The sequence below is a fragment of the Anopheles bellator genome, chromosome 2 (genome assembly GCF_943735745.2).
Source record: "Anopheles bellator chromosome 2, idAnoBellAS_SP24_06.2, whole genome shotgun sequence".
Taxonomy (NCBI): Eukaryota; Metazoa; Arthropoda; class Insecta; order Diptera; family Culicidae; genus Anopheles; species Anopheles bellator.
The window spans coordinates 70,018,355-70,025,667 of NC_071286.1; positions in this window are offsets into that span (position 1 = coordinate 70,018,355).

A 7,313-nucleotide genomic window follows, 5' to 3' on the forward strand; every position below is an offset into this window, starting at 1 on the left:
TCCGTTTTGAGTCATGTCGGTTTGATGGGGTAGCGCCTTGTTCATGGATCGTGGATTAGTGGAAAATCCCTGCGCAGCCAATTAGTGGCTCCCGCGCTGGAGGATGCATGAAATTGGAGGGCCGTTAACCTTGCCGGTCATGAACTTCAGTGAGCTAAGCGTCAGCTACCGTTAGCCAGGTCGTTTGGGGATCTTAAGCTGTTTAAAGTTCTGCGACCGGCCGGTGGTGGTGGGCACTGTACCGTTGCCGGTTTGCGAAACGTCGTTGAAGCAACGGCGGTAACCACAAAGGGCCGTGAAGATGTTTTTATTACTACCGACCGAAGTGCCTCGTTCTCCGTTACTGGCCAACGGCCAAAACATGCGGTCCTTTCCAACATGCGCTAATGACATTTAGCCGGGTACCCAGGGAGGAGTGCTAGGACTGGGCCTTCGGGCCGCATCGTGGGGCCTCCCGTTTTCGCCATTTTGATTTTCGCCCCAAGCCCCAAAATCGTGAGATTTACTCCGTTTGATCGTTTCGCCTGAATGTCAATGCGGACGGGGCACGAGAATGGGCAATTAAAACGATATTTGCTCGTTTGACCAAGCTGACGATCGAGTGGTCCGGCGGCAAGTAAATCGCCTGCCTGCCCATCCGCGGGCTCGTCCCCTTTCCTCGCCATTGTTCTCGTGCACGGCAATCCATGGTCCGTGCGAAACGGCGATCCGATCCGCGACCCGCTCAAGGATACGAGCGGACGAGCATAAATCATGCCGCACGCAGCGCCAGCATCATCACCAGCGTCGTCATCAGCACCATCATCTTCTGAGATTATCTGATCCGTCCCCTAGCGGCCACCCTGCGGAAGCCCGAATGTCCCGACTGCGGTGGCATTTTCCCAAACGTGCCCGCCTGCCTGCGCCGTTTCGCATGACGAACGCCCATAAAGCTAAAGGTGACATCCGCCAAACGAGAGCCGATCAGAGCCGTGAGTTCCTAGATCTAAGCATCGCCGGCCGCACCGTGTGGCTTAAGTAAGTAATTTTCCGATAAATCTGCCACTGCGACGCTCGCTCGGATTCCGAAACGTTCTCCTTCACGAACCAGACGAACTGAGATTGGTTCGTGATTTTAATCAAAACTAAATCATCGCTCGGTGGGGACGTTCTCCTTAGACGTCCTCCGTAACCGGTGGCCCCCATGTGAACCCCGAAAGCGGTGAAGATGCAGATTGTCGTTTTTTTTCGATTTCGCTGACAGACTTAAATCTTGTCATTCTGGTTCTTTGGCGGGTCTCCTTAGTGGCTGACCTTTCTCCGCTTTTTACCGCCGGCCCGGGGCCCAAGAAGTGAACGCATCCGTCACTTGACACTAATCTCTTAATACCGCGGTCGAGTGGGGTGCGCACGGCGCGCAGAATCAATACCTGAAGCTACTTTCGTCGCGGACCTACGTCCCGTGGTCCGCGGGCCAGGATGTCATCATCGGGCGGTTGACTCTCGGGGCGTCTTGCGCAAGTGGCGCATGTGTCGGTGGCCAGTTTGGTGGCGACATTTCATTCTGACACTTTCTTAAGCTGCGCTGAAGAGGAGAACGACGCCTTGCTGAGGCCACGTGAAAGGGACGCCGTATGGTTAAGCGAATACTTCTAATTGAGTAAGACTTAAGCATAACAAATGACCCGATCCGCGAGCCCTGCTTTATAGGATTCGATTGTGATAGGATTTGGGGCGTTCCCCGAATAACGATCGACAGTGGTTGGCCAATCGCCCTTAACAATTTGGCGACGTCAGGAGACTGGTCAGATATTTCTGACATTTTTGCCATACGTACCTGCGGGTAAGCAGTGCAGCCAACAGCATGGCTAGAGTCGTAAACATTCCGGACGAATGATCGAAATCGCCGCATGACTCGCTGTCGCAACGGTTGTTTTCGAAAACTGGCCTTCCCTTGAGCCCGCGTTGGGCCTAAAACAATCGGCGATGGCCGGCCAGAGAAACGACAAATTTCTTCACCCACTCATTAGAAATAGGTCGCCCAAACGGTGTGTTTACCAATCTCCGTCGGCGGCAACGTCCACCCTTCGTCCGCTGACCCGCGCGACGGCGGAAGATTGCTACTTGAAATTTGCATTTCATTATGAATCGTGTAGTAATACCTTCGCCCTTCAAAGCTAAACCAGCGGAACCGTACGGTGGCGACCGGTCGCGGGGATGGCCGGCGGGCCTGGTGATGGTCCGGCATGGTTGGCCCAATTCCAGCGAACTAGGGTGCCCGACCCGATCGTCACCGATGTCTATTGGTTTGTTGTTTCTTTTTCTCGTCGAAACCCGTCGAAGAACATGGTGCTCAACAATCGACTTTTGCGTCCGTAGGATCGGGTTGCAAGATGAGCGGCTGCTGCTGCTTCCCTACACTTGATCGCTGAACTGAAAATGGGTCCTACGTGGTGTCCTATCACAGGCCCCGAAACGGTACAACGGCTCATCGAGTTGACTTGTTCTGCACTTACAAGCCCCACAATAATGGACCATTGTATGCGAATGCAAAATCGTGCCCGAAGGAAGTTTCAACCCGCTCGCCGAGGTTCGCGGATCGGTCACGGGCTGTGTGCACGGGATGGATGGCATTGCCCGTCCTTTTTTTTGTTCCTCCACTTTAAATAGTTCCATGCATTCTTCTCTCACCATTTGGCGATAAGCCGAAACGAGCCAACGATTTCAGGTGAGTAAAATGGACCGACGCGTGTAATGGTCAAACGGCCTCGGCACGCGGTTATGCAAAAGGCTGTGACAATTTGCTCTCACCCTGGGCTGGCCTAGGATTCGCCACTCGCAACGTGTCCGATCGCGCAATAATCGCACATAAACGCTCCGAAGATGAGGATCAAGTACGCGAACAAAGCCCGGTGAAGGTGTTGCCGGAAAAAATGACACAATTGGCTGGCAAACGTTTGAGCATGCTGAATTCAATTTTCGTCTGACGCGTCTGTCGATTACGCTGCTCGGAATGGACAGCTGTTGTTGTGAGCAATCGATCGGCACGTCTCGTTTAAAATCCTGAAGAAGAAGAGCCAGACCCAAAGTTGGTTGACTTGACAGTTTCCGTAGGTTGATGTGAGCAATATATGAGATAGTTTTGGGTTTTAGGAATAATAATAAAATGATGTACCGTGTGTTGAATTTTGCAATCGACTTTAGTCCCATTTTCGTTCTCCTATTTTATGATCGCATTAAAACAACGTTAGATCGCCTGTCAGTAGGACCCACCGACGGCTACGCCACCGGGCGTTCCGTTTTCATTGCCCGTATTTTGGCACCGAGTTTGCGGAAAAGAACCCCCAACATATATTGCCACCAATTTCGTGTGGGTCAAACTTTTCCGACAGCTTTATTGATGTGCCGACGACAAACAATGGCGCACCACCCTCTCTGATAGGCACGTGTTGCCGCCGCCGCCACGGACATCTTCCGAGCCGCCGAAGTGAGTGAGTTAATGTGTGGTGATTTGCCGAAATGACGGCTGTAAGCTGGTGGAGGCCAACCGCTGACGCTGACAACCAGCGCACGCGGTTAATGGGGGAGCTGTGCGCCGCCAAGGTTAGGAAGCGACGAACCGAACCACGCCGCACCTTGTGCACGGTAATTATGGGAGCCCCGGTCGAGTCCACCCCCGGGGGGTGTTATAAAACTATTTTCGCTAATTCGGCACCAGATCGTATTTGGGCGAATGTTTCTGGTTTAGAAGAAGGCTTGTTTGGGCGCGTGATCATGTTTCCGCGATGCTTCGCGGATGATTTATTGTGCTGCCTCGGGCCTCGGGCTTTCGGGTGGAGAATTAATTGGAAAGTTCCCTCTGGTCGTAGTCTTTCGGGTGCGACTGACGCATGCGGAGGTTTACTCGCATCAATTAGGGGGCCGTCAGAACCGCTACTTTGAACTACGGAAATGTTGGCAAAAATTAAGCGAACCCCGAAACGAAACCGGCCAGCTAACTAGCCGGGTGCTAAAGTTAAGTGAAATTTTATAGCCCCACTGTCTTCCGGGCTGCGGTGGAGCTGCTTTTACAGTTAGAGGGACCCCGCCGCTCATCTGAAGCTCCCTTCCGGTGGTGTGCGAAGATGTCCTCAAAACCGAAGCACGTTGATGGAGGCATAAAATAGTTGCGTCTAGACGGCGGGCCCAAAATAGAAACAAACAGTCGGCCTCGGGTGTTTTTGCAGACCCCGGACAGGAAAGGGAAGCGCCTGACGGGGACCCAACGATGAGATTTCGAATGACCGGAGGGTGTAATTGACATTTCGGCCAGATTCGCGGGCCGTTTGGGGCCCGGGATGAACGACCGGACCGGAGCTTCCTGGACGGTCAAGTTCAAGGGAACGAATTTGGCAAGCGGATCGATTATTGAAATTTAATCCAACCGAGCCAGACAGAGAAAGTTCGCCATCCGCCATTGGGGAAAGTTCATCGCAAGATTTCGGTGCTGCGTGATCCTTTCACTTTTCCCCCAATATGTCCCATCACTGACAGGAGCCGATATCGAGAATTGAGCTCAGGGCCCTTACTTTGTGGCACTACATTGTAGCTCGGTAGCAGGAAAGATAAGGAATGCACGAGTGAACGAGTTTTTGTTATAATTTTGCTCCACGTGTCGCTGACAAGGGATCGTAATGCGTTCTAATTATTGCCCGAGCTTCGAAACATGCGTCTTGCTCTGAACCGTCTGATGCGTAACTCACATGCGCCGCCCGGAACACGCAACACTAAAGCGTTCCATTTGTACCCAGATAAGATTTCGCCGGACGATCAGGGGCATGCGGCATGTTGGAATTCCACATTTGGATGTAAGCTCGGACTCGGTTAGAATCGAATCACTCTAGAGCACGTGGGAAACTTCCACCTACCGCTGGCCCTTTGCAGAACAATGGGAAAAGGCTATCAAGGGTTGTAAATTTCCCGGAACTGTTCCAGTTGGCTAATTGTTGGAGCCGCCACCATGTGGCACCACGAGGGTGATGAGTTTCTTGGGAGGGCTCGGAGGGTCTTCGGAGCAGGAAATGGCACCGAGAGCCAGGAAGTTGAATATTTTAATTGTCTGCTCAGCACTCAGCACTCCAATCGTACGCTAGAAACGATTTGTAGTGGAACCGAACCGAATGAACGGGCGGCCGTGGGGTCCATTGTGCAGTTCCGGGATGTGCCAGGATTCTGATCGGCTCCAATAGTTGTGTTGTTTTCGGATCGGTGGTAAAAACCCCGAAATAAATAGCCCCCAAGAGCGATGCCCCATTCCCAGACATCCGGGTGCGATGGAAATCAGTCCGCACGGGCGGAAAGCGTATACGCGAAAACGGACTTTGTGCGGGGCTGCTGATTTGCTGATTAATGGCCGCCGGTATGACGATCTCAAGTGGTCCCAGCGGCGGCGACGGCGATGACGACGCAAACGGCGATAACGGCAGACGGTCGCGCGGATGAAATCTGGGAAGAAGCGGTTTTGGCCGTCGGGCGATGTTTTTGTTTTGCACCAATCCCCCGAAGAGGAGTTTTTATGTGTAGCAGCGTCCGACTTGTGGCTTTTTCTCTATTTTTAGCGTATTTCTCAGAACCAGTCTGCCGGAAATGGAATTTAAAATGACAGCCCATTCGACTGTTGAGAGTGTTTCTCTTTGTTGACCAGACGGAGAACAGAATTTCTAATGGCGCGGGTTTTCCCGGGGGCCGGATGTGGATATTGCTCGGGGGTCTGAGCGCCGTTCGAAGTATGTCTTCTTCCTTAATTATGAACGAACGAAAAACAAGGCTTAAACATAATTTGGGGTTTTTGTATCATTTAATTTGTTCTCACCATTGTAGGACCGTTGCCAGGACCCGGCATGCCAGCGCGATGCCGAAGCAAACGCATTGTCCGAGCAGTGCACTTTGGAAGATCGTTGGTAGCTTAACGCTCCAGTGCGATTCGCCCGTTCCGCGTTGCAATAAACCGTCAAATGGGTAAGCAAATGGCAATAAATAATATTCCTCTGACACGTGCACTTCAAACAGTACGACGTTTTGGGTAACAAAATACCGACAACACTCGACGGCGTTCGTGATCCGTTTTTTGGGAGCCACTTCTCGGAGCCACTTGAGCCTCGAGCAACCTTGCAAAGTGCTGGCCGGCTGGACAGCGTAGCGAAAAAGAGAACACCGAGTGACGTGTTGTGCGGCAGTTGGGTTTAAAAATAGACGGCAATGAACAGATGCAAAATTAATTATCGACAAGCCATTAAGCCACAGTTACACGTGTTTCAGGGTGGGGCGCAGGCCGGAAGACCGACCGAGCTGGGTGCGGTGGGAAAACTGCACTTCCGCAAAGTCGCTGAGTCGCTGGCAATAATGAATTTTCTTTAGCCTTCGGTTCAGCTGCGTGCGAGTGCGCCGCGGTTCAGTTGCGTAGATAATCGATACACATCGAGCTTGGGAACCACTGCGAAGCTGTATTGATTTATGGCGCTTTATCGCTGCGCGTGTAGTGGTGTATTATGTTTCTCCGGCCATCAAGAGGGTTGAGTGATGCATTAGGATTAAAGTAAGACACCTAAGCTAAATCATCGATGTATTCGCATCTTCATGTGTCGTTGTGGAGAGGACAACGAACCGACCGATCTGTACGTATTCGGGAACACTGCCTAGGGAAGACTTCGGGCACGGAAGAAGATGGTAATGGATGTCCTTAAACATGTGTTGATTATCTGACGACTGCACATCTTTGCCTATAAGTGGTGCGTTGGTGAGCGGCGTAATAAAAATGTCTCTTCGTCACTCGTCCTATGATCGGTCCCCAACGATGGGCACGATGATGGGATTTCCCCATAAAAACCTTTCCGAGCCAAACGATTGGCTCTAAAAATTACTCATTACTGTGGGGCATTAAAACTCGTGAACCGTGGTCCTGGCAGCCTTTGGTTTTGTTCTGCATTCGACCGGCTGGATCCGGGTTAGTCACCATGCACTGCACGATGGCACAGTAAGACCGATGAATTTATGATCCTGACTTTGGGACCGCTCTTTGGTCCGCTCTGCAGAAGTGCAGAAGAAGCTGATCTTGGCCTCCGGTGGGCAACGCAGGGGGTTTGGGAAAATCACCTTCACCTACTCGTCTGCCGACAGCAGAATGTCGGCCCAGATCACGCACCGGGCGATCAATTCCGATGTTTATCGTGTGCCCATCAGCAAGTGACCACCCCGGCACCGTTGCGTCCCGGTAGCTCGCTCGGTGGGTAAACATTAAACGATGCCACCGGTGGTCGTTGGCCTGGAATGTGCCGATGGTGTCGAGAGGCTGTGGC